General features: G+C 47.0%; 38 non-coding genes across 38 annotated transcripts; all 38 read left to right on the plus strand.

Annotated features, from left to right (window-relative positions):
• The first annotated feature begins 477 nt into the window (after positions 1-477).
• Positions 478-550, plus strand: Trnar-ccu (transfer RNA arginine (anticodon CCU)). Its single transcript has one exon. It is a non-coding gene; the product is annotated as a tRNA-Arg (tRNA).
• Positions 551-1,051: 501 nt separating this feature from the next.
• Positions 1,052-1,124, plus strand: Trnar-ccu (transfer RNA arginine (anticodon CCU)). Its single transcript has one exon. It is a non-coding gene; the product is annotated as a tRNA-Arg (tRNA).
• A 501-nt stretch (positions 1,125-1,625) lies between these two features.
• Positions 1,626-1,698, plus strand: Trnar-ccu (transfer RNA arginine (anticodon CCU)). The gene has a single exon. It is a non-coding gene; the product is annotated as a tRNA-Arg (tRNA).
• A 501-nt stretch (positions 1,699-2,199) lies between these two features.
• Trnar-ccu (transfer RNA arginine (anticodon CCU)) lies at positions 2,200-2,272 on the plus strand. Its single transcript has one exon. It is a non-coding gene; the product is annotated as a tRNA-Arg (tRNA).
• A 501-nt stretch (positions 2,273-2,773) lies between these two features.
• Trnar-ccu (transfer RNA arginine (anticodon CCU)) lies at positions 2,774-2,846 on the plus strand. Its single transcript has one exon. It is a non-coding gene; the product is annotated as a tRNA-Arg (tRNA).
• A 501-nt stretch (positions 2,847-3,347) lies between these two features.
• Trnar-ccu (transfer RNA arginine (anticodon CCU)) lies at positions 3,348-3,420 on the plus strand. The gene has a single exon. It is a non-coding gene; the product is annotated as a tRNA-Arg (tRNA).
• Positions 3,421-3,921: 501 nt separating this feature from the next.
• Positions 3,922-3,994, plus strand: Trnar-ccu (transfer RNA arginine (anticodon CCU)). The gene has a single exon. It is a non-coding gene; the product is annotated as a tRNA-Arg (tRNA).
• A 501-nt stretch (positions 3,995-4,495) lies between these two features.
• Positions 4,496-4,568, plus strand: Trnar-ccu (transfer RNA arginine (anticodon CCU)). The gene has a single exon. It is a non-coding gene; the product is annotated as a tRNA-Arg (tRNA).
• A 501-nt stretch (positions 4,569-5,069) lies between these two features.
• On the plus strand, positions 5,070-5,142 carry Trnar-ccu (transfer RNA arginine (anticodon CCU)). The gene has a single exon. It is a non-coding gene; the product is annotated as a tRNA-Arg (tRNA).
• A 501-nt stretch (positions 5,143-5,643) lies between these two features.
• Positions 5,644-5,716, plus strand: Trnar-ccu (transfer RNA arginine (anticodon CCU)). Its single transcript has one exon. It is a non-coding gene; the product is annotated as a tRNA-Arg (tRNA).
• A 501-nt stretch (positions 5,717-6,217) lies between these two features.
• Trnar-ccu (transfer RNA arginine (anticodon CCU)) lies at positions 6,218-6,290 on the plus strand. The gene has a single exon. It is a non-coding gene; the product is annotated as a tRNA-Arg (tRNA).
• Positions 6,291-6,791: 501 nt separating this feature from the next.
• Positions 6,792-6,864, plus strand: Trnar-ccu (transfer RNA arginine (anticodon CCU)). The gene has a single exon. It is a non-coding gene; the product is annotated as a tRNA-Arg (tRNA).
• Positions 6,865-7,365: 501 nt separating this feature from the next.
• Trnar-ccu (transfer RNA arginine (anticodon CCU)) lies at positions 7,366-7,438 on the plus strand. The gene has a single exon. It is a non-coding gene; the product is annotated as a tRNA-Arg (tRNA).
• Positions 7,439-7,939: 501 nt separating this feature from the next.
• On the plus strand, positions 7,940-8,012 carry Trnar-ccu (transfer RNA arginine (anticodon CCU)). Its single transcript has one exon. It is a non-coding gene; the product is annotated as a tRNA-Arg (tRNA).
• A 501-nt stretch (positions 8,013-8,513) lies between these two features.
• Trnar-ccu (transfer RNA arginine (anticodon CCU)) lies at positions 8,514-8,586 on the plus strand. The gene has a single exon. It is a non-coding gene; the product is annotated as a tRNA-Arg (tRNA).
• A 501-nt stretch (positions 8,587-9,087) lies between these two features.
• Trnar-ccu (transfer RNA arginine (anticodon CCU)) lies at positions 9,088-9,160 on the plus strand. Its single transcript has one exon. It is a non-coding gene; the product is annotated as a tRNA-Arg (tRNA).
• Positions 9,161-9,661: 501 nt separating this feature from the next.
• Trnar-ccu (transfer RNA arginine (anticodon CCU)) lies at positions 9,662-9,734 on the plus strand. Its single transcript has one exon. It is a non-coding gene; the product is annotated as a tRNA-Arg (tRNA).
• Positions 9,735-10,235: 501 nt separating this feature from the next.
• On the plus strand, positions 10,236-10,308 carry Trnar-ccu (transfer RNA arginine (anticodon CCU)). The gene has a single exon. It is a non-coding gene; the product is annotated as a tRNA-Arg (tRNA).
• Positions 10,309-10,809: 501 nt separating this feature from the next.
• Trnar-ccu (transfer RNA arginine (anticodon CCU)) lies at positions 10,810-10,882 on the plus strand. The gene has a single exon. It is a non-coding gene; the product is annotated as a tRNA-Arg (tRNA).
• Positions 10,883-11,383: 501 nt separating this feature from the next.
• Positions 11,384-11,456, plus strand: Trnar-ccu (transfer RNA arginine (anticodon CCU)). Its single transcript has one exon. It is a non-coding gene; the product is annotated as a tRNA-Arg (tRNA).
• A 501-nt stretch (positions 11,457-11,957) lies between these two features.
• Positions 11,958-12,030, plus strand: Trnar-ccu (transfer RNA arginine (anticodon CCU)). Its single transcript has one exon. It is a non-coding gene; the product is annotated as a tRNA-Arg (tRNA).
• Positions 12,031-12,531: 501 nt separating this feature from the next.
• On the plus strand, positions 12,532-12,604 carry Trnar-ccu (transfer RNA arginine (anticodon CCU)). The gene has a single exon. It is a non-coding gene; the product is annotated as a tRNA-Arg (tRNA).
• Positions 12,605-13,105: 501 nt separating this feature from the next.
• On the plus strand, positions 13,106-13,178 carry Trnar-ccu (transfer RNA arginine (anticodon CCU)). The gene has a single exon. It is a non-coding gene; the product is annotated as a tRNA-Arg (tRNA).
• Positions 13,179-13,679: 501 nt separating this feature from the next.
• Trnar-ccu (transfer RNA arginine (anticodon CCU)) lies at positions 13,680-13,752 on the plus strand. The gene has a single exon. It is a non-coding gene; the product is annotated as a tRNA-Arg (tRNA).
• Positions 13,753-14,253: 501 nt separating this feature from the next.
• On the plus strand, positions 14,254-14,326 carry Trnar-ccu (transfer RNA arginine (anticodon CCU)). Its single transcript has one exon. It is a non-coding gene; the product is annotated as a tRNA-Arg (tRNA).
• Positions 14,327-14,827: 501 nt separating this feature from the next.
• Trnar-ccu (transfer RNA arginine (anticodon CCU)) lies at positions 14,828-14,900 on the plus strand. Its single transcript has one exon. It is a non-coding gene; the product is annotated as a tRNA-Arg (tRNA).
• A 501-nt stretch (positions 14,901-15,401) lies between these two features.
• On the plus strand, positions 15,402-15,474 carry Trnar-ccu (transfer RNA arginine (anticodon CCU)). Its single transcript has one exon. It is a non-coding gene; the product is annotated as a tRNA-Arg (tRNA).
• A 501-nt stretch (positions 15,475-15,975) lies between these two features.
• Trnar-ccu (transfer RNA arginine (anticodon CCU)) lies at positions 15,976-16,048 on the plus strand. The gene has a single exon. It is a non-coding gene; the product is annotated as a tRNA-Arg (tRNA).
• Positions 16,049-16,549: 501 nt separating this feature from the next.
• Positions 16,550-16,622, plus strand: Trnar-ccu (transfer RNA arginine (anticodon CCU)). Its single transcript has one exon. It is a non-coding gene; the product is annotated as a tRNA-Arg (tRNA).
• Positions 16,623-17,123: 501 nt separating this feature from the next.
• Trnar-ccu (transfer RNA arginine (anticodon CCU)) lies at positions 17,124-17,196 on the plus strand. The gene has a single exon. It is a non-coding gene; the product is annotated as a tRNA-Arg (tRNA).
• Positions 17,197-17,697: 501 nt separating this feature from the next.
• On the plus strand, positions 17,698-17,770 carry Trnar-ccu (transfer RNA arginine (anticodon CCU)). The gene has a single exon. It is a non-coding gene; the product is annotated as a tRNA-Arg (tRNA).
• Positions 17,771-18,271: 501 nt separating this feature from the next.
• On the plus strand, positions 18,272-18,344 carry Trnar-ccu (transfer RNA arginine (anticodon CCU)). The gene has a single exon. It is a non-coding gene; the product is annotated as a tRNA-Arg (tRNA).
• Positions 18,345-18,845: 501 nt separating this feature from the next.
• Trnar-ccu (transfer RNA arginine (anticodon CCU)) lies at positions 18,846-18,918 on the plus strand. Its single transcript has one exon. It is a non-coding gene; the product is annotated as a tRNA-Arg (tRNA).
• A 501-nt stretch (positions 18,919-19,419) lies between these two features.
• Positions 19,420-19,492, plus strand: Trnar-ccu (transfer RNA arginine (anticodon CCU)). The gene has a single exon. It is a non-coding gene; the product is annotated as a tRNA-Arg (tRNA).
• Positions 19,493-19,993: 501 nt separating this feature from the next.
• On the plus strand, positions 19,994-20,066 carry Trnar-ccu (transfer RNA arginine (anticodon CCU)). Its single transcript has one exon. It is a non-coding gene; the product is annotated as a tRNA-Arg (tRNA).
• A 500-nt stretch (positions 20,067-20,566) lies between these two features.
• On the plus strand, positions 20,567-20,639 carry Trnar-ccu (transfer RNA arginine (anticodon CCU)). Its single transcript has one exon. It is a non-coding gene; the product is annotated as a tRNA-Arg (tRNA).
• Positions 20,640-21,143: 504 nt separating this feature from the next.
• Trnar-ccu (transfer RNA arginine (anticodon CCU)) lies at positions 21,144-21,216 on the plus strand. Its single transcript has one exon. It is a non-coding gene; the product is annotated as a tRNA-Arg (tRNA).
• A 501-nt stretch (positions 21,217-21,717) lies between these two features.
• On the plus strand, positions 21,718-21,790 carry Trnar-ccu (transfer RNA arginine (anticodon CCU)). Its single transcript has one exon. It is a non-coding gene; the product is annotated as a tRNA-Arg (tRNA).
• The last annotated feature ends 398 nt before the right edge of the window (positions 21,791-22,188 follow it).

Here is a 22,188-nt window from a genome sequence, read left to right on the forward strand (position 1 = left end):
TCACTCTCACCACATACAGGTGTAATAGTTGAGAAAGTTGGCGTTTCTGAGTGCTTACAGGTATCACAGGTATGACGACGATATGAAAATGCGCACTTACTGACAACCTGAAACGAAACGACGGCCATTATCAATCGACCTTTAGCTGCCGAAGTGTTTCAAAGCGTGATGACGCTGTGAAAGGAAACGCTATTTTAAAATTACTTGTTGGTAAACAGTATGACCCATATGAATAGTCACTTAACTGTCTTGTGTGCAGGACTTGGAGTTCAGAAAGGGAATACAATAAGACGGCAGGTATAAGAATTGCCAGCAGAAAGTAGGTGCCTGGACTTCGATTTGTCTGAGTATGTACAGGCACACAGGAAAGGCTCATGCGACGTCCTGACTCTCTGCAGACGTAGAGTAGCGCACCAGGAAGGGTACACTTGGCAAGTGTTGATTTGAGCGAGCACTCCGCCAGCATAACGCCAGTCAGCCTCTGTGGCCTAATGGATAAGGCATCGGTCTCCTAAACCGGGGATTGTGGGTTCGAGTCCCACCAGAGGTACACGTTTTACTCACTGGGGCAAAATCACTCTCACCACATACAGGTGTAATAGTTGAGAAAGTTGGCGTTTCTGAGTGCTTACAGGTATCACAGGTATGACGACGATATGAAAATGCGCACTTACTGACAACCTGAAACGAAACGACGGCCATTATCAATCGACCTTTAGCTGCCGAAGTGTTTCAAAGCGTGATGACGCTGTGAAAGGAAACGCTATTTTAAAATTACTTGTTGGTAAACAGTATGACCCATATGAATAGTCACTTAACTGTCTTGTGTGCAGGACTTGGAGTTCAGAAAGGGAATACAATAAGACGGCAGGTATAAGAATTGCCAGCAGAAAGTAGGTGCCTGGACTTCGATTTGTCTGAGTATGTACAGGCACACAGGAAAGGCTCATGCGACGTCCTGACTCTCTGCAGACGTAGAGTAGCGCACCAGGAAGGGTACACTTGGCAAGTGTTGATTTGAGCGAGCACTCCGCCAGCATAACGCCAGTCAGCCTCTGTGGCCTAATGGATAAGGCATCGGTCTCCTAAACTGGGGATTGTGGGTTCGAGTCCCACCAGAGGTACACGTTTTACTCACTGGGGCAAAATCACTCTCACCACATACAGGTGTAATAGTTGAGAAAGTTGGCGTTTCTGAGTGCTTACAGGTATCACAGGTATGACGACGATATGAAAATGCGCACTTACTGACAACCTGAAACGAAACGACGGCCATTATCAATCGACCTTTAGCTGCCGAAGTGTTTCAAAGCGTGATGACGCTGTGAAAGGAAACGCTATTTTAAAATTACTTGTTGGTAAACAGTATGACCCATATGAATAGTCACTTAACTGTCTTGTGTGCAGGACTTGGAGTTCAGAAAGGGAATACAATAAGACGGCAGGTATAAGAATTGCCAGCAGAAAGTAGGTGCCTGGACTTCGATTTGTCTGAGTATGTACAGGCACACAGGAAAGGCTCATGCGACGTCCTGACTCTCTGCAGACGTAGAGTAGCGCACCAGGAAGGGTACACTTGGCAAGTGTTGATTTGAGCGAGCACTCCGCCAGCATAACGCCAGTCAGCCTCTGTGGCCTAATGGATAAGGCATCGGTCTCCTAAACCGGGGATTGTGGGTTCGAGTCCCACCAGAGGTACACGTTTTACTCACTGGGGCAAAATCACTCTCACCACATACAGGTGTAATAGTTGAGAAAGTTGGCGTTTCTGAGTGCTTACAGGTATCACAGGTATGACGACGATATGAAAATGCGCACTTACTGACAACCTGAAACGAAACGACGGCCATTATCAATCGACCTTTAGCTGCCGAAGTGTTTCAAAGCGTGATGACGCTGTGAAAGGAAACGCTATTTTAAAATTACTTGTTGGTAAACAGTATGACCCATATGAATAGTCACTTAACTGTCTTGTGTGCAGGACTTGGAGTTCAGAAAGGGAATACAATAAGACGGCAGGTATAAGAATTGCCAGCAGAAAGTAGGTGCCTGGACTTCGATTTGTCTGAGTATGTACAGGCACACAGGAAAGGCTCATGCGACGTCCTGACTCTCTGCAGACGTAGAGTAGCGCACCAGGAAGGGTACACTTGGCAAGTGTTGATTTGAGCGAGCACTCCGCCAGCATAACGCCAGTCAGCCTCTGTGGCCTAATGGATCAGGCATCGGTCTCCTAAACCGGGGATTGTGGGTTCGAGTCCCACCAGAGGTACACGTTTTACTCACTGGGGCAAAATCACTCTCACCACATACAGGTGTAATAGTTGAGAAAGTTGGCGTTTCTGAGTGCTTACAGGTATCACAGGTATGACGACGATATGAAAATGCGCACTTACTGACAACCTGAAACGAAACGACGGCCATTATCAATCGACCTTTAGCTGCCGAAGTGTTTCAAAGCGTGATGACGCTGTGAAAGGAAACGCTATTTTAAAATTACTTGTTGGTAAACAGTATGACCCATATGAATAGTCACTTAACTGTCTTGTGTGCAGGACTTGGAGTTCAGAAAGGGAATACAATAAGACGGCAGGTATAAGAATTGCCAGCAGAAAGTAGGTGCCTGGACTTCGATTTGTCTGAGTATGTACAGGCACACAGGAAAGGCTCATGCGACGTCCTGACTCTCTGCAGACGTAGAGTAGCGCACCAGGAAGGGTACACTTGGCAAGTGTTGATTTGAGCGAGCACTCCGCCAGCTTAACGCCAGTCAGCCTCTGTGGCCTAATGGATAAGGCATCGGTCTCCTAAACCGGGGATTGTGGGTTCGAGTCCCACCAGAGGTACACGTTTTACTCACTGGGGCAAAATCACTCTCACCACATACAGGTGTAATAGTTGAGAAAGTTGGCGTTTCTGAGTGCTTACAGGTATCACAGGTATGACGACGATATGAAAATGCGCACTTACTGACAACCTGAAACGAAACGACGGCCATTATCAATCGACCTTTAGCTGCCGAAGTGTTTCAAAGCGTGATGACGCTGTGAAAGGAAACGCTATTTTAAAATTACTTGTTGGTAAACAGTATGACCCATATGAATAGTCACTTAACTGTCTTGTGTGCAGGACTTGGAGTTCAGAAAGGGAATACAATAAGACGGCAGGTATAAGAATTGCCAGCAGAAAGTAGGTGCCTGGACTTCGATTTGTCTGAGTATGTACAGGCACACAGGAAAGGCTCATGCGACGACCTGACTCTCTGCAGACGTAGAGTAGCGCACCAGGAAGGGTACACTTGGCAAGTGTTGATTTGAGCGAGCACTCCGCCAGCATAACGCCAGTCAGCCTCTGTGGCCTAATGGATAAGGCATCGGTCTCCTAAACCGGGGATTGTGGGTTCGAGTCCCACCAGAGGTACACGTTTTACTCACTGGGGCAAAATCACTCTCACCACATACAGGTGTAATAGTTGAGAAAGTTGGCGTTTCTGAGTGCTTACAGGTATCACAGGTATGACGACGATATGAAAATGCGCACTTACTGACAACCTGAAACGAAACGACGGCCATTATCAATCGACCTTTAGCTGCCGAAGTGTTTCAAAGCGTGATGACGCTGTGAAAGGAAACGCTATTTTAAAATTACTTGTTGGTAAACAGTATGACCCATATGAATAGTCACTTAACTGTCTTGTGTGCAGGACTTGGAGTTCAGAAAGGGAATACAATAAGACGGCAGGTATAAGAATTGCCAGCAGAAAGTAGGTGCCTGGACTTCGATTTGTCTGAGTATGTACAGGCACACAGGAAAGGCTCATGCGACGTCCTGACTCTCTGCAGACGTAGAGTAGCGCACCAGGAAGGGTACACTTGGCAAGTGTTGATTTGAGCGAGCACTCCGCCAGCATAACGCCAGTCAGCCTCTGTGGCCTAATGGATAAGGCATCGGTCTCCTAAACCGGGGATTGTGGGTTCGAGTCCCATCAGAGGTACACGCTTTACTCACTGGGGCAAAATCACTCTCACCACATACAGGTGTAATAGTTGAGAAAGTTGGCGTTTCTGAGTGCTTACAGGTATCACAGGTATGACGACGATATGAAAATGCGCACTTACTGACAACCTGAAACGAAACGACGGCCATTATCAATCGACCTTTAGCTGCCGAAGTGTTTCAAAGCGTGATGACGCTGTGAAAGGAAACGCTATTTTAAAATTACTTGTTGGTAAACAGTATGACCCATATGAATAGTCACTTAACTGTCTTGTGTGCAGGACTTGGAGTTCAGAAAGGGAATACAATAAGACGGCAGGTATAAGAATTGCCAGCAGAAAGTAGGTGCCTGGACTTCGATTTGTCTGAGTATGTACAGGCACACAGGTAAGGCTCATGCGACGTCCTGACTCTCTGCAGACGTAGAGTAGCGCACCAGGAAGGGTACACTTGGCAAGTGTTGATTTGAGCGAGCACTCCGCCAGCAAAACGCCAGTCAGCCTCTGTGGCCTAATGGATAAGGCATCGGTCTCCTAAACCGGGGATTGTGGGTTCGAGTCCCACCAGAGGTACACGTTTTACTCACTGGGGCAAAATCACTCTCACCACATACAGGTGTAATAGTTGAGAAAGTTGGCGTTTCTGAGTGCTTACAGGTATCACAGGTATGACGACGATATGAAAATGCGCACTTACTGACAACCTGAAACGAAACGACGGCCATTATCAATCGACCTTTAGCTGCCGAAGTGTTTCAAAGCGTGATGACGCTGTGAAAGGAAACGCTATTTTAAAATTACTTGTTGGTAAACAGTATGACCCATATGAATAGTCACTTAACTGTCTTGTGTGCAGGACTTGGAGTTCAGAAAGGGAATACAATAAGACGGCAGGTATAAGAATTGCCAGCAGAAAGTAGGTGCCTGGACTTCGATTTGTCTGAGTATGTACAGGCACACAGGAAAGGCTCATGCGACGTCCTGACTCTCTGCAGACGTAGAGTAGCGCACCAGGAAGGGTACACTTGGCAAGTGTTGATTTGAGCGAGCACTCCGCCAGCATAACGCCAGTCAGCCTCTGTGGCCTAATGGATAAGGCATCGGTCTCCTAAACCGGGGATTGTGGGTTCGAGTCCCACCAGAGGTACACGTTTTACTCACTCGGGCAAAATCACTCTCACCACATACAGGTGTAATAGTTGAGAAAGTTGGCGTTTCTGAGTGCTTACAGGTATCACAGGTATGACGACGATATGAAAATGCGCACTTACTGACAACCTGAAACGAAACGACGGCCATTATCAATCGACCTTTAGCTGCCGAAGTGTTTCAAAGCGTGATGACGCTGTGAAAGGAAACGCTATTTTAAAATTACTTGTTGGTAAACAGTATGACCCATATGAATAGTCACTTAACTGTCTTGTGTGCAGGACTTGGAGTTCAGAAAGGGAATACAATAAGACGGCAGGTATAAGAATTGCCAGCAGAAAGTAGGTGCCTGGACTTCGATTTGTCTGAGTATGTACAGGCACACAGGAAAGGCTCATGCGACGTCCTGACTCTCTGCAGACGTAGAGTAGCGCACCAGGAAGGGTACACTTGGCAAGTGTTGATTTGAGCGAGCACTCCGCCAGCATAACGCCAGTCAGCCTCTGTGGCCTAATGGATAAGGCATCGGTCTCCTAAACCGGGGATTGTGGGTTCGAGTCCCACCAGAGGTACACGTTTTACTCACTGGGGCAAAATCACTCTCACCACATACAGGTGTAATAGTTGAGAAAGTTGGCGTTTCTGAGTGCTTACAGGTATCACAGGTATGACGACGATATGAAAATGCGCACTTACTGACAACCTGAAACGAAACGACGGCCATTATCAATCGACCTTTAGCTGCCGAAGTGTTTCAAAGCGTGATGACGCTGTGAAAGGAAACGCTATTTTAAAATTACTTGTTGGTAAACAGTATGACCCATATGAATAGTCACTTAACTGTCTTGTGTGCAGGACTTGGAGTTCAGAAAGGGAATACAATAAGACGGCAGGTATAAGAATTGCCAGCAGAAAGTAGGTGCCTGGACTTCGATTTGTCTGAGTATGTACAGGCACACAGGAAAGGCTCATGCGACGTCCTGACTCTCTGCAGACGTAGAGTAGCGCACCAGGAAGGGTACACTTGGCAAGTGTTGATTTGAGCGAGCACTCCGCCAGCATAACGCCAGTCAGCCTCTGTGGCCTAATGGATAAGGCATCGGTCTCCTAAACCGGGGATTGTGGGTTCGAGTCCCACCAGAGGTACACGTTTTACTCACTCGGGCAAAATCACTCTCACCACATACAGGTGTAATAGTTGAGAAAGTTGGCGTTTCTGAGTGCTTACAGGTATCACAGGTATGACGACGATATGAAAATGCGCACTTACTGACAACCTGAAACGAAACGACGGCCATTATCAATCGACCTTTAGCTGCCGAAGTGTTTCAAAGCGTGATGACGCTGTGAAAGGAAACGCTATTTTAAAATTACTTGTTGGTAAACAGTATGACCCATATGAATAGTCACTTAACTGTCTTGTGTGCAGGACTTGGAGTTCAGAAAGGGAATACAATAAGACGGCAGGTATAAGAATTGCCAGCAGAAAGTAGGTGCCTGGACTTCGATTTGTCTGAGTATGTACAGGCACACAGGAAAGGCTCATGCGACGTCCTGACTCTCTGCAGACGTAGAGTAGCGCACCAGGAAGGGTACACTTGGCAAGTGTTGATTTGAGCGAGCACTCCGCCAGCATAACGCCAGTCAGCCTCTGTGGCCTAATGGATAAGGCATCGGTCTCCTAAACCGGGGATTGTGGGTTCGAGTCCCACCAGAGGTACACGTTTTACTCACTGGGGCAAAATCACTCTCACCACATACAGGTGTAATAGTTGAGAAAGTTGGCGTTTCTGAGTGCTTACAGGTATCACAGGTATGACGACGATATGAAAATGCGCACTTACTGACAACCTGAAACGAAACGACGGCCATTATCAATCGACCTTTAGCTGCCGAAGTGTTTCAAAGCGTGATGACGCTGTGAAAGGAAACGCTATTTTAAAATTACTTGTTGGTAAACAGTATGACCCATATGAATAGTCACTTAACTGTCTTGTGTGCAGGACTTGGAGTTCAGAAAGGGAATACAATAAGACGGCAGGTATAAGAATTGCCAGCAGAAAGTAGGTGCCTGGACTTCGATTTGTCTGAGTATGTACAGGCACACAGGAAAGGCTCATGCGACGTCCTGACTCTCTGCAGACGTAGAGTAGCGCACCAGGAAGGGTACACTTGGCTAGTGTTGATTTGAGCGAGCACTCCGCCAGCATAACGCCAGTCAGCCTCTGTGGCCTAATGGATAAGGCATCGGTCTCCTAAACCGGGGATTGTGGGTTCGAGTCCCACCAGAGGTACACGTTTTACTCACTGGGGCAAAATCACTCTCACCACATACAGGTGTAATAGTTGAGAAAGTTGGCGTTTCTGAGTGCTTACAGGTATCACAGGTATGACGACGATATGAAAATGCGCACTTACTGACAACCTGAAACGAAACGACGGCCATTATCAATCGACCTTTAGCTGCCGAAGTGTTTCAAAGCGTGATGACGCTGTGAAAGGAAACGCTATTTTAAAATTACTTGTTGGTAAACAGTATGACCCATATGAATAGTCACTTAACTGTCTTGTGTGCAGGACTTGGAGTTCAGAAAGGGAATACAATAAGACGGCAGGTATAAGAATTGCCAGCAGAAAGTAGGTGCCTGGACTTCGATTTGTCTGAGTATGTACAGGCACACAGGAAAGGCTCATGTGACGTCCTGACTCTCTGCAGACGTAGAGTAGCGCACCAGGAAGGGTACACTTGGCAAGTGTTGATTTGAGCGAGCACTCCGCCAGCATAACGCCAGTCAGCCTCTGTGGCCTAATGGATAAGGCATCGGTCTCCTAAACCGGGGATTGTGGGTTCGAGTCCCACCAGAGGTACACGTTTTACTCACTGGGGCAAAATCACTCTCACCACATACAGGTGTAATTGTTGAGAAAGTTGGCGTTTCTGAGTGCTTACAGGTATCACAGGTATGACGACGATATGAAAATGCGCACTTACTGACAACCTGAAACGAAACGACGGCCATTATCAATCGACCTTTAGCTGCCGAAGTGTTTCAAAGCGTGATGACGCTGTGAAAGGAAACGCTATTTTAAAATTACTTGTTGGTAAACAGTATGACCCATATGAATAGTCACTTAACTGTCTTGTGTGCAGGACTTGGAGTTCAGAAAGGGAATACAATAAGACGGCAGGTATAAGAATTGCCAGCAGAAAGTAGGTGCCTGGACTTCGATTTGTCTGAGTATGTACAGGCACACAGGAAAGGCTCATGCGACGTCCTGACTCTCTGCAGACGTAGAGTAGCGCACCAGGAAGGGTACACTTGGCAAGTGTTGATTTGAGCGAGCACTCCGCCAGCATAACGCCAGTCAGCCTCTGTGGCCTAATGGATAAGGCATCGGTCTCCTAAACCGGGGATTGTGGGTTCGAGTCCCACCAGAGGTACACGTTTTACTCACTGGGGCAAAATCACTCTCACCACATACAGGTGTAATAGTTGAGAAAGTTGGCGTTTCTGAGTGCTTACAGGTATCACAGGTATGACGACGATATGAAAATGCGCACTTACTGACAACCTGAAACGAAACGACGGCCATTATCAATCGACCTTTAGCTGCCGAAGTGTTTCAAAGCGTGATGACGCTGTGAAAGGAAACGCTATTTTAAAATTACTTGTTGGTAAACAGTATGACCCATATGAATAGTCACTTAACTGTCTTGTGTGCAGGACTTGGAGTTCAGAAAGGGAATACAATAAGACGGCAGGTATAAGAATTGCCAGCAGAAAGTAGGTGCCTGGACTTCGATTTGTCTGAGTATGTACAGGCACACAGGAAAGGCTCATGCGACGTCCTGACTCTCTGCAGACGTAGAGTAGCGCACCAGGAAGGGTACACTTGGCAAGTGTTGATTTGAGCGAGCACTCCGCCAGCATAACGCCAGTCAGCCTCTGTGGCCTAATGGATAAGGCATCGGTCTCCTAAACCGGGGATTGTGGGTTCGAGTCCCACCAGAGGTACACGTTTTACTCACTGGGGCAAAATCACTCTCACCACATACAGGTGTAATAGTTGAGAAAGTTGGCGTTTCTGAGTGCTTACAGGTATCACAGGTATGACGACGATATGAAAATGCGCACTTACTGACAACCTGAAACGAAACGACGGCCATTATCAATCGACCTTTAGCTGCCGAAGTGTTTCAAAGCGTGATGACGCTGTGAAAGGAAACGCTATTTTAAAATTACTTGTTGGTAAACAGTATGACCCATATGAATAGTCACTTAACTGTCTTGTGTGCAGGACTTGGAGTTCAGAAAGGGAATACAATAAGACGGCAGGTATAAGAATTGCCAGCAGAAAGTAGGTGCCTGGACTTCGATTTGTCTGAGTATGTACAGGCACACAGGAAAGGCTCATGCGACGTCCTGACTCTCTGCAGACGTAGAGTAGCGCACCAGGAAGGGTACACTTGGCAAGTGTTGATTTGAGCGAGCACTCCGCCAGCATAACGCCAGTCAGCCTCTGTGGCCTAATGGATAAGGCATCGGTCTCCTAAACCGGGGATTGTGGGTTCGAGTCCCACCAGAGGTACACGTTTTACTCACTGGGGCAAAATCACTCTCACCACATACAGGTGTAATAGTTGAGAAAGTTGGCGTTTCTGAGTGCTTACAGGTATCACAGGTATGACGACGATATGAAAATGCGCACTTACTGACAACCTGAAACGAAACGACGGCCATTATCAATCGACCTTTAGCTGCCGAAGTGTTTCAGAGCGTGATGACGCTGTGAAAGGAAACGCTATTTTAAAATTACTTGTTGGTAAACAGTATGACCCATATGAATAGTCACTTAACTGTCTTGTGTGCAGGACTTGGAGTTCAGAAAGGGAATACAATAAGACGGCAGGTATAAGAATTGCCAGCAGAAAGTAGGTGCCTGGACTTCGATTTGTCTCAGTATGTACAGGCACACAGGAAAGGCTCATGCGACGTCCTGACTCTCTGCAGACGTAGAGTAGCGCACCAGGAAGGGTACACTTGGCAAGTGTTGATTTGAGCGAGCACTCCGCCAGCATAACGCCAGTCAGCCTCTGTGGCCTAATGGATAAGGCATCGGTCTCCTAAACCGGGGATTGTGGGTTCGAGTCCCACCAGAGGTACACGTTTTACTCACTGGGGCAAAATCACTCTCACCACATACAGGTGTAATAGTTGAGAAAGTTGGCGTTTCTGAGTGCTTACAGGTATCACAGGTATGACGACGATATGAAAATGCGCACTTACTGACAACCTGAAACGAAACGACGGCCATTATCAATCGACCTTTAGCTGCCGAAGTGTTTCAAAGCGTGATGACGCTGTGAAAGGAAACGCTATTTTAAAATTACTTGTTGGTAAACAGTATGACCCATATGAATAGTCACTTAACTGTCTTGTGTGCAGGACTTGGAGTTCAGAAAGGGAATACAATAAGACGGCAGGTATAAGAATTGCCAGCAGAAAGTAGGTGCCTGGACTTCGATTTGTCTGAGTATGTACAGGCACACAGGAAAGGCTCATGCGACGTCCTGACTCTCTGCAGACGTAGAGTAGCGCACCAGGAAGGGCACACTTGGCAAGTGTTGATTTGAGCGAGCACTCCGCCAGCATAACGCCAGTCAGCCTCTGTGGCCTAATGGATAAGGCATCGGTCTCCTAAACCGGGGATTGTGGGTTCGAGTCCCACCAGAGGTACACGTTTTACTCACTGGGGCAAAATCACTCTCACCACATACAGGTGTAATAGTTGAGAAAGTTGGCGTTTCTGAGTGCTTACAGGTATCACAGGTATGACGACGATATGAAAATGCGCACTTACTGACAACCTGAAACGAAACGACGTCCATTATCAATCGACCTTTAGCTGCCGAAGTGTTTCAAAGCGTGATGACGCTGTGAAAGGAAACGCTATTTTAAAATTACTTGTTGGTAAACAGTATGACCCATATGAATAGTCACTTAACTGTCTTGTGTGCAGGACTTGGAGTTCAGAAAGGGAATACAATAAGACGGCAGGTATAAGAATTGCCAGCAGAAAGTAGGTGCCTGGACTTCGATTTGTCTGAGTATGTACAGGCACACAGGAAAGGCTCATGCGACGTCCTGACTCTCTGCAGACGTAGAGTAGCGCACCAGGAAGGGTACACTTGGCAAGTGTTGATTTGAGCGAGCACTCCGCCAGCATAACGCCAGTCAGCCTCTGTGGCCTAATGGATAAGGCATCGGTCTCCTAAACCGGGGATTGTGGGTTCGAGTCCCACCAGAGGTACACGTTTTACTCACTGGGGCAAAATCACTCTCACCACATACAGGTGTAATAGTTGAGAAAGTTGGCGTTTCTGAGTGCTTACAGGTATCACAGGTATGACGACGATATGAAAATGCGCACTTACTGACAACCTGAAACGAAACGACGGCCATTATCAATCGACCTTTAGCTGCCGAAGTGTTTCAAAGCGTGATGACGCTGTGAAAGGAAACGCTATTTTAAAATTACTTGTTGGTAAACAGTATGACCCATATGAATAGTCACTTAACTGTCTTGTGTGCAGGACTTGGAGTTCAGAAAGGGAATACAATAAGACGGCAGGTATAAGAATTGCCAGCAGAAAGTAGGTGCCTGGACTTCGATTTGTCTGAGTATGTACAGGCACACAGGAAAGGCTCATGCGACGTCCTGACTCTCTGCAGACGTAGAGTAGCGCACCAGGAAGGGTACACTTGGCAAGTGTTGATTTGAGCGAGCACTCCGCCAGCATAACGCCAGTCAGCCTCGGTGGCCTAATGGATAAGGCATCGGTCTCCTAAACCGGGGATTGTGGGTTCGAGTCCCACCAGAGGTACACGTTTTACTCACTGGGGCAAAATCACTCTCACCACATACAGGTGTAATAGTTGAGAAAGTTGGCGTTTCTGAGTGCTTACAGGTATCACAGGTATGACGACGTTATGAAAATGCGCACTTACTGACAACCTGAAACGAAACGACGGCCATTATCAATCGACCTTTAGCTGCCGAAGTGTTTCAAAGCGTGATGACGCTGTGAAAGGAAACGCTATTTTAAAATTACTTGTTGGTAAACAGTATGACCCATATGAATAGTCACTTAACTGTCTTGTGTGCAGGACTTGGAGTTCAGAAAGGGAATACAATAAGACGGCAGGTATAAGAATTGCCAGCAGAAAGTAGGTGCCTGGACTTCGATTTGTCTGAGTATGTACAGGCACACAGGAAAGGCTCATGCGACGTCCTGACTCTCTGCAGACGTAGAGTAGCGCACCAGGAAGGGTACACTTGGCAAGTGTTGATTTGAGCGAGCACTCCGCCAGCATAACGCCAGTCAGCCTCTGTGGCCTAATGGATAAGGCATCGGTCTCCTAAACCGGGGATTGTGGGTTCGAGTCCCACCAGAGGTACACGTTTTACTCACTGGGGCAAAATCACTCTCACCACATACAGGTGTAATAGTTGAGAAAGTTGGCGTTTCTGAGTGCTTACAGGTATCACAGGTATGACGACGATATGAAAATGCGCACTTACTGACAACCTGAAACGAAACGACGGCCATTACCAATCGACCTTTAGCTGCCGAAGTGTTTCAAAGCGTGATGACGCTGTGAAAGGAAACGCTATTTTAAAATTACTTGTTGGTAAACAGTATGACCCATATGAATAGTCACTTAACTGTCTTGTGTGCAGGACTTGGAGTTCAGAAAGGGAATACAATAAGACGGCAGGTATAAGAATTGCCAGCAGAAAGTAGGTGCCTGGACTTCGATTTGTCTGAGTATGTACAGGCACACAGGAAAGGCTCATGCGACGTCCTGACTCTCTGCAGACGTAGAGTAGCGCACCAGGAAGGGTACACTTGGCAAGTGTTGATTTGAGCGAGCACTCTGCCAGCATAACGCCAGTCAGCCTCTGTGGCCTAATGGATAAGGCATCGGTCTCCTAAACCGGGGATTGTGGGTTCGAGTCCCACCAGAGGTACACGTTTTACTCACTGGGGCAAAATCACTCTCACCACATACAGGTGTAATAGTTGAGAAAGTTGGCGTTTCTGAGTGCTTACAGGTATCACAGGTATGACGACGATATGAAAATGCGCACTTACTGACAACCTGAAACGAAACGACGGCCATTATCAATCGACCTTTAGCTGCCGAAGTGTTTCAAAGCGTGATGACGCTGTGAAAGGAAACGCTATTTTAAAATTACTTGTTGGTAAACAGTATGACCCATATGAATAGTCACTTAACTGTCTTGTGTGCAGGACTTGGAGTTCAGAAAGGGAATACAATAAGACGGCAGGTATAAGAATTGCCAGCAGAAAGTAGGTGCCTGGACTTCGATTTGTCTGAGTATGTACAGGCACACAGGAAAGGCTCATGCGACGTCCTGACTCTCTGCAGACGTAGAGTAGCGCACCAGGAAGGGTACACTTGGCAAGTGTTGATTTGAGCGAGCACTCCGCCAGCATAACGCCAGTCAGCCTCTGTGGCCTAATGGATAAGGCATCGGTCTCCTAAACCGGGGATTGTGGGTTCGAGTCCCACCAGAGGTACACGTTTTACTCACTGGGGCAAAATCACTCTCACCACATACAGGTGTAATAGTTGAGAAAGTTGGCGTTTCTGAGTGCTTACAGGTATCACAGGTATGACGACGATATGAAAATGCGCACTTACTGACAACCTGAAACGAAACGACGGCCATTATCAATCGACCTTTAGCTGCCGAAGTGTTTCAAAGCGTGATGACGCTGTGAAAGGAAACGCTATTTTAAAATTACTTGTTGGTAAACAGTATGACCCATATGAATAGTCACTTAACTGTCTTGTGTGCAGGACTTGGAGTTCAGAAAGGGAATACAATAAGACGGCAGGTATAAGAATTGCCAGCAGAAAGTAGGTGCCTGGACTTCGATTTGTCTGAGTATGTACAGGCACACAGGAAAGGCTCATGCGACGTCCTGACTCTCTGCAGACGTAGAGTAGCGCACCAGGAAGGGTACACTTGGCAAGTGTTGATTTGAGCGAGCACTCCGCCAGCATAACGCCAGTCAGCCTCGGTGGCCTAATGGATAAGGCATCGGTCTCCTAAACCGGGGATTGTGGGTTCGAGTCCCACCAGAGGTACACGTTTTACTCACTGGGGCAAAATCACTCTCACCACATACAGGTGTAATAGTTGAGAAAGTTGGCGTTTCTGAGTGCTTACAGGTATCACAGGTATGACGACGTTATGAAAATGCGCACTTACTGACAACCTGAAACGAAACGACGGCCATTATCAATCGACCTTTAGCTGCCGAAGTGTTTCAAAGCGTGATGACGCTGTGAAAGGAAACGCTATTTTAAAATTACTTGTTGGTAAACAGTATGACCCATATGAATAGTCACTTAACTGTCTTGTGTGCAGGACTTGGAGTTCAGAAAGGGAATACAATAAGACGGCAGGTATAAGAATTGCCAGCAGAAAGTAGGTGCCTGGACTTCGATTTGTCTGAGTATGTACAGGCACACAGGAAAGGCTCATGCGACGTCCTGACTCTCTGCAGACGTAGAGTAGCGCACCAGGAAGGGTACACTTGGCAAGTGTTGATTTGAGCGAGCACTCCGCCAGCATAACGCCAGTCAGCCTCTGTGGCCTAATGGATAAGGCATCGGTCTCCTAAACCGGGGATTGTGGGTTCGAGTCCCACCAGAGGTACACGTTTTACTCACTGGGGCAAAATCACTCTCACCACATACAGGTGTAATAGTTGAGAAAGTTGGCGTTTCTGAGTGCTTACAGGTATCACAGGTATGACGACGATATGAAAATGCGCACTTACTGACAACCTGAAACGAAACGACGGCCATTATCAATCGACCTTTAGCTGCCGAAGTGTTTCAAAGCGTGATGACGCTGTGAAAGGAAACGCTATTTTAAAATTACTTGTTGGTAAACAGTATGACCCATATGAATAGTCACTTAACTGTCTTGTGTGCAGGACTTGGAGTTCAGAAAGGGAATACAATAAGACGGCAGGTATAAGAATTGCCAGCAGAAAGTAGGTGCCTGGACTTCGATTTGTCTGAGTATGTACAGGCACACAGGAAAGGCTCATGCGACGTCCTGACTCTCTGCAGACGTAGAGTAGCGCACCAGGAAGGGTACACTTGGCAAGTGTTGATTTGAGCGAGCACTCTGCCAGCATAACGCCAGTCAGCCTCTGTGGCCTAATGGATAAGGCATCGGTCTCCTAAACCGGGGATTGTGGGTTCGAGTCCCACCAGAGGTACACGTTTTACTCACTGGGGCAAAATCACTCTCACCACATACAGGTGTAATAGTTGAGAAAGTTGGCGTTTCTGAGTGCTTACAGGTATCACAGGTATGACGACGATATGAAAATGCGCACTTACTGACAACCTGAAACGAAACGACGGCCATTATCAATCGACCTTTAGCTGCCGAAGTGTTTCAAAGCGTGATGACGCTGTGAAAGGAAACGCTATTTTAAAATTACTTGTTGGTAAACAGTATGACCCATATGAATAGTCACTTAACTGTCTTGTGTGCAGGACTTGGAGTTCAGAAAGGGAATACAATAAGACGGCAGGTATAAGAATTGCCAGCAGAAAGTAGGTGCCTGGACTTCGATTTGTCTGAGTATGTACAGGCACACAGGAAAGGCTCATGCGACGTCCTGACTCTCTGCAGACGTAGAGTAGCGCACCAGGAAGGGTACACTTGGCAAGTGTTGATTTGAGCGAGCACTCCGCCAGCATAACGCCAGTCAGCCTCTGTGGCCTAATGGATAAGGCATCGGTCTCCTAAACCGGGGATTGTGGGTTCGAGTCCCACCAGAGGTACACGTTTTACTCACTGGGGCAAAATCACTCTCACCACATACAGGTGTAATAGTTGAGAAAGTTGGCGTTTCTGAGTGCTTACAGGTATCACAGGTATGACGACGATATGAAAATGCGCACTTACTGACAACCTGAAACGAAACGACGGCCATTATCAATCGACCTTTAGCTGCCGAAGTGTTTCAAAGCGTGATGACGCTGTGAAAGGAAACGCTATTTTAAAATTACTTGTTGGTAAACAGTATGACCCATATGAATAGTCACTTAACTGTCTTGTGTGCAGGACTTGGAGTTCAGAAAGGGAATACAATAAGACGGCAGGTATAAGAATTGCCAGCAGAAAGTAGGTGCCTGGACTTCGATTTGTCTGAGTATGTACAGGCACACAGGAAAGGCTCATGCGACGTCCTGACTCTCTGCAGACGTAGAGTAGCGCACCAGGAAGGGTACACTTGGCAAGTGTTGATTTGAGCGAGCACTCCGCCAGCATAACGCCAGTCAGCCTCTGTGGCCTAATGGATAAGGCATCGGTCTCCTAAACCGGGGATTGTGGGTTCGAGTCCCACCAGAGGTACACGTTTTACTCACTGGGGCAAAATCACTCTCACCACATACAGGTGTAATAGTTGAGAAAGTTGGCGTTTCTGAGTGCTTACAGGTATCACAGGTATGACGACGATATGAAAATGCGCACTTACTGACAACCTGAAACGAAACGACGGCCATTATCAATCGACCTTTAGCTGCCGAAGTGTTTCAAAGCGTGATGACGCTGTGAAAGGAAACGCTATTTTAAAATTACTTGTTGGTAAACAGTATGACCCATATGAATAGTCACTTAACTGTCTTGTGTGCAGGACTTGGAGTTCAGAAAGGGAATACAATAAGACGGCAGGTATAAGAATTGCCAGCAGAAAGTAGGTGCCTGGACTTCGATTTGTCTGAGTATGTACAGGCACACAGGAAAGGCTCATGCGACGTCCTGACTCTCTGCAGACGTAGAGTAGCGCACCAGGAAGGGTACACTTGGCAAGTGTTGATTTGAGCGAGCACTCCGCCAGCATAACGCCAGTCAGCTTCTGTGGCCTAATGGATAAGGCATCGGTCTCCTAAACCGGGGATTGTGGGTTCGAGTCCCACCAGAGGTACACGTTTTACTCACTGGAGCAAAATCACTCTCACCACATACAGGTGCAATAGTTGAGAAAGTTGGCGTTTCTGAGTGCTTACAGGTATCACAGGTATGACGACGATATGAAAATGCGCACTTACTGACAACCTGAAACGAAACGACGGCCATTATCAATCGACCTTTAGCTGCCGAAGTGTTTCAAAGCGTGATGACGCTGTGAAAGGAAACGCTATTTTAAAATTACTTGTTGGTAAACAGTATGACCCATATGAATAGTCACTTAACTGTCTTGTGTGCAGGACTTGGAGTTCAGAAAGGGAATACAATAAGACGGCAGGTATAAGAATTGCCAGCAGAAAGTAGGTGCCTGGACTTCGATTTGTCTGAGTATGTACAGGCACACAGGAAAGGCTCATGCGACGTCCTGACTCTCTGCAGACGTAGAGTAGCGCACCAGGAAGGGTACACTTGGCAAGTGTTGATTTGAGCGAGCACTCCGCCAGCATAACGCCAGTCAGCCTCTGTGGCCTAATGGATAAGGCATCGGTCTCCTAAACCGGGGATTGTGGGTTCGAGTCCCACCAGAGGTACACGTTTTACTCACTGGGGCAAAATCACTCTCACCACATACAGGTGTAATAGTTGAGAAAGTTGGCGTTTCTGAGTGCTTACAGGTATCACAGGTATGACGACGATATGAAAATGCGCACTTACTGACAACCTGAAACGAAACGACGGCCATTATCAATCGACCTTTAGCTGCCGAAGTGTTTCAAAGCGTGATGACGCTGTGAAAGGAAACGCTATTTTAAAATTACTTGTTGGTAAACAGTATGACCCATATGAATAGTCACTTAACTGTCTTGTGTGCAGGACTTGGAGTTCAGAAAGGGAATACAATAAGACGGCAGGTATAAGAATTGCCAGCAGAAAGTAGGTGCCTGGACTTCGATTTGTCTGAGTATGTACAGGCACACAGGAAAGGCTCATGCGACGTCCTGACTCTCTGCAGACGTAGAGTAGCGCACCAGGAAGGGTACACTTGGCAAGTGTTGATTTGAGCGAGCACTCCGCCAGCATAACGCCAGTCAGCCTCTGTGGCCTAATGGATAAGGCATCGGTCTCCTAAACCGGGGATTGTGGGTTCGAGTCCCCCCAGAGGTACACGTTTTACTCACTGGGGCAAAATCACTCTCACCACATACAGGTGTAATAGTTGAGAAAGTTGGCGTTTCTGAGTGCTTACAGGTATCACAGGTATGACGACGATATGAAAATGCGCACTTACTGACAACCTGAAACGAAACGACGGCCATTATCAATCGACCTTTAGCTGCCGAAGTGTTTCAAAGCGTGATGACGCTGTGAAAGGAAACGCTATTTTAAAATTACTTGTTGGTAAACAGTATGACCCATATGAATAGTCACTTAACTGTCTTGTGTGCAGGACTTGGAGTTCAGAAAGGGAATACAATAAGACGGCAGGTATAAGAATTGCCAGCAGAAAGTAGGTGCCTGGACTTCGATTTGTCTGAGTATGTACAGGCACACAGGAAAGGCTCATGCGACGTCCTGACTCTCTGCAGACGTAGAGTAGCGCACCAGGAAGGGTACACTTGGCAAGTGTTGATTTGAGCGAGCACTCCGCCAGCATAACGCCAGTCAGCCTCTGTGGCCTAATGGATAAGGCATCGGTCTCCTAAACCGGGGATTGTGGGTTCGAGTCCCACCAGAGGTACACGTTTTACTCACTGGGGCAAAATCACTCTCACCACATACAGGTGTAATAGTTGAGAAAGTTGGCGTTTCTGAGTGCTTACAGGTATCACAGGTATGACGACGATATGAAAATGCGCACTTACTGACAACCTGAAACGAAACGACGGCCATTATCAATCGACCTTTAGCTGCCGAAGTGTTTCAAAGCGTGATGACGCTGTGAAAGGAAACGCTATTTTAAAATTACTTGTTGGTAAACAGTATGACCCATATGAATAGTCACTTAACTGTCTTGTGTGCAGGACTTGGAGTTCAGAAAGGGAATACAATAAGACGGCAGGTATAAGAATTGCCAGCAGAAAGTAGGTGCCTGGACTTCGATTTGTCTGAGTATGTACAGGCACACAGGAAAGGCTCATGCGACGTCCTGACTCTCTGCAGACGTAGAGTAGCGCACCAGGAAGGGTACACTTGGCAAGTGTTGATTTGAGCGAGCACTCCGCCAGCATAACGCCAGTCAGCCTCTGTGGCCTAATGGATAAGGCATCGGTCTCCTAAACCGGGGATTGTGGGTTCGAGTCCCACCAGAGGTACACGTTTTACTCACTGGGGCAAAATCACTCTCACCACATACAGGTGTAATAGTTGAGAAAGTTGGCGTTTCTGAGTGCTTACAGGTATCACAGGTATGACGACGATATGAAAATGCGCACTTACTGACAACCTGAAACGAAACGACGGCCATTATCAATCGACCTTTAGCTGCCGAAGTGTTTCAAAGCGTGATGACGCTGTGAAAGGAAACGCTATTTTAAAATTACTTGTTGGTAAACAGTATGACCCATATGAATAGTCACTTAACTGTCTTGTGTGCAGGACTTGGAGTTCAGAAAGGGAATACAATAAGACGGCAGGTATAAGAATTGCCAGCAGAAAGTAGGTGCCTGGACTTCGATTTGTCTGAGTATGTACAGGCACACAGGAAAGGCTCATGCGACGTCCTGACTCTCTGCAGACGTAGAGTAGCGCACCAGGAAGGGTACACTTGGCAAGTGTTGATTTGAGCGAGCACTCCGCCAGCATAACGCCAGTCAGCCTCTGTGGCCTAATGGATAAGGCATCGGTCTCCTAAACCGGGGATTGTGGGTTCGAGTCCCACCAGAGGTACACGTTTTACTCACTGGGGCAAAATCACTCTCACCACATACAGGTTTAATAGTTGAGAAAGTTGGCGTTTCTGAGTGCTTACAGGTATCACAGGTATGACGACGATATGAAAATGCGCACTTACTGACAACCTGAAACGAAACGACGTCCATTATCAATCGACCTTTAGCTGCCGAAGTGTTTCAAAGCGTGATGACGCTGTGAAAGGAAACATATTTTAAAATTACTTGTTGGTAAACAGTATGACCCATATGAATAGTCACTTAACTGTCTTGTGTGCAGGACTTGGAGTTCAGAAAGGGAATACAATAAGACGGCAGGTATAAGAATTGCCAGCAGAAAGTAGGTGCCTGGACTTCGATTTGTCTGAGTATGTACAGGCACACAGGAAAGGCTCATGCGACGTCCTGACTCTCTGCAGACGTAGAGTAGCGCACCAGGAAGGGTACACTTGGCAAGTGTTGATTTGAGCGAGCACTCCGCCAGCATAACGCCAGTCAGCCTCTGTGGCCTAATGGATAAGGCATCGGTCTCCTAAACCGGGGTTTGTGGGTTCGAGTCCCACCAGAGGTACACGTTTTACTCACTGGGGCAAAATCACTCTCACCACATACAGGTGTAATAGTTGAGAAAGTTGGCGTTTCTGAGTGCTTACAGGTATCACAGGTATGACGACGATATGAAAATGCGCACTTACTGACAACCTGAAACGAAACGACGGCCATTATCAATCGACCTTTAGCTGCCGAAGTGTTTCAAAGCGTGATGACGCTGTGAAAGGAAACGCTATTTTAAAATTACTTGTTGGTAAACAGTATGACCCATATGAATAGTCACTTAACTGTCTTGTGTGCAGGACTTGGAGTTCAGAAAGGGAATACAATAAGACGACGGCAGGTATAAGAATTGCCAGCAGAAAGTAGGTGCCTGGACTTCGATTTGTCTGAGTATGTACAGGCACACAGGAAAGGCTCATGCGACGTCCTGACTCTCTGCAGACGTAGAGTAGCGCACCAGGAAGGGTACACTTGGCAAGTGTTGATTTGAGCGAGCACTCCGCCAGCATAACGCCAGTCAGCCTCTGTGGCCTAATGGATAAGGCATCGGTCTCCTAAACCGGGGATTGTGGGTTCGAGTCCCACCAGAGGTACACGTTTTACTCACTCGGGCAAAATCACTCTCACCACATACAGGTGTAATAGTTGAGAAAGTTGGCGTTTCTGAGTGCTTACAGGTATCACAGGTATGACGACGATATGAAAATGCGCACTTACTGACAACCTGAAACGAAACGACGGCCATTATCAATCGACCTTTAGCTGCCGAAGTGTTTCAAAGCGTGATGACGCTGTGAAAGGAAACGCTATTTTAAAATTACTTGTTGGTAAACAGTATGACCCATATGAATAGTCACTTAACTGTCTTGTGTGCAGGACTTGGAGTTCAGAAAGGGAATACAATAAGACGGCAGGTATAAGAATTGCCAGCAGAAAGTAGGTGCCTGGACTTCGATTTGTCTGAGTATGTACAGGCACACAGGAAAGGCTCATGCGACGTCCTGACTCTCTGCAGACGTAGAGTAGCGCACCAGGAAGGGTACACTTGGCAAGTGTTGATTTGAGCGAGCACTCCGCCAGCATAACGCCAGTCAGCCTCTGTGGCCTAATGGATAAGGCATCGGTCTCCTAAACCGGGGATTGTGGGTTCGAGTCCCACCAGAGGTACACGTTTTACTCACTGGGGCAAAATCACTCTCACCACATACAGGTGTAATAGTTGAGAAAGTTGGCGTTTCTGAGTGCTTACAGGTATCACAGGTATGACGACGATATGAAAATGCGCACTTACTGACAACCTGAAACGAAACGACGGCCATTATCAATCGACCTTTAGCTGCCGAAGTGTTTCAAAGCGTGATGACGCTGTGAAAGGAAACGCTATTTTAAAATTACTTGTTGGTAAACAGTATGACCCATATGAATAGTCACTTAACTGTCTTGTGTGCAGGACTTGGAGTTCAGAAAGGGAATACAATAAGACGGCAGGTATAAGAATTGCCAGCAGAAAGTAGGTGCCTGGACTTCGATTTGTCTGAGTATGTACAGGCACACAGGAAAGGCTC

Source organism: Schistocerca cancellata, unplaced genomic scaffold, assembly GCF_023864275.1.
Source record: "Schistocerca cancellata isolate TAMUIC-IGC-003103 unplaced genomic scaffold, iqSchCanc2.1 HiC_scaffold_828, whole genome shotgun sequence".
NCBI classification, from domain to species: domain Eukaryota; kingdom Metazoa; phylum Arthropoda; class Insecta; order Orthoptera; family Acrididae; genus Schistocerca; species Schistocerca cancellata.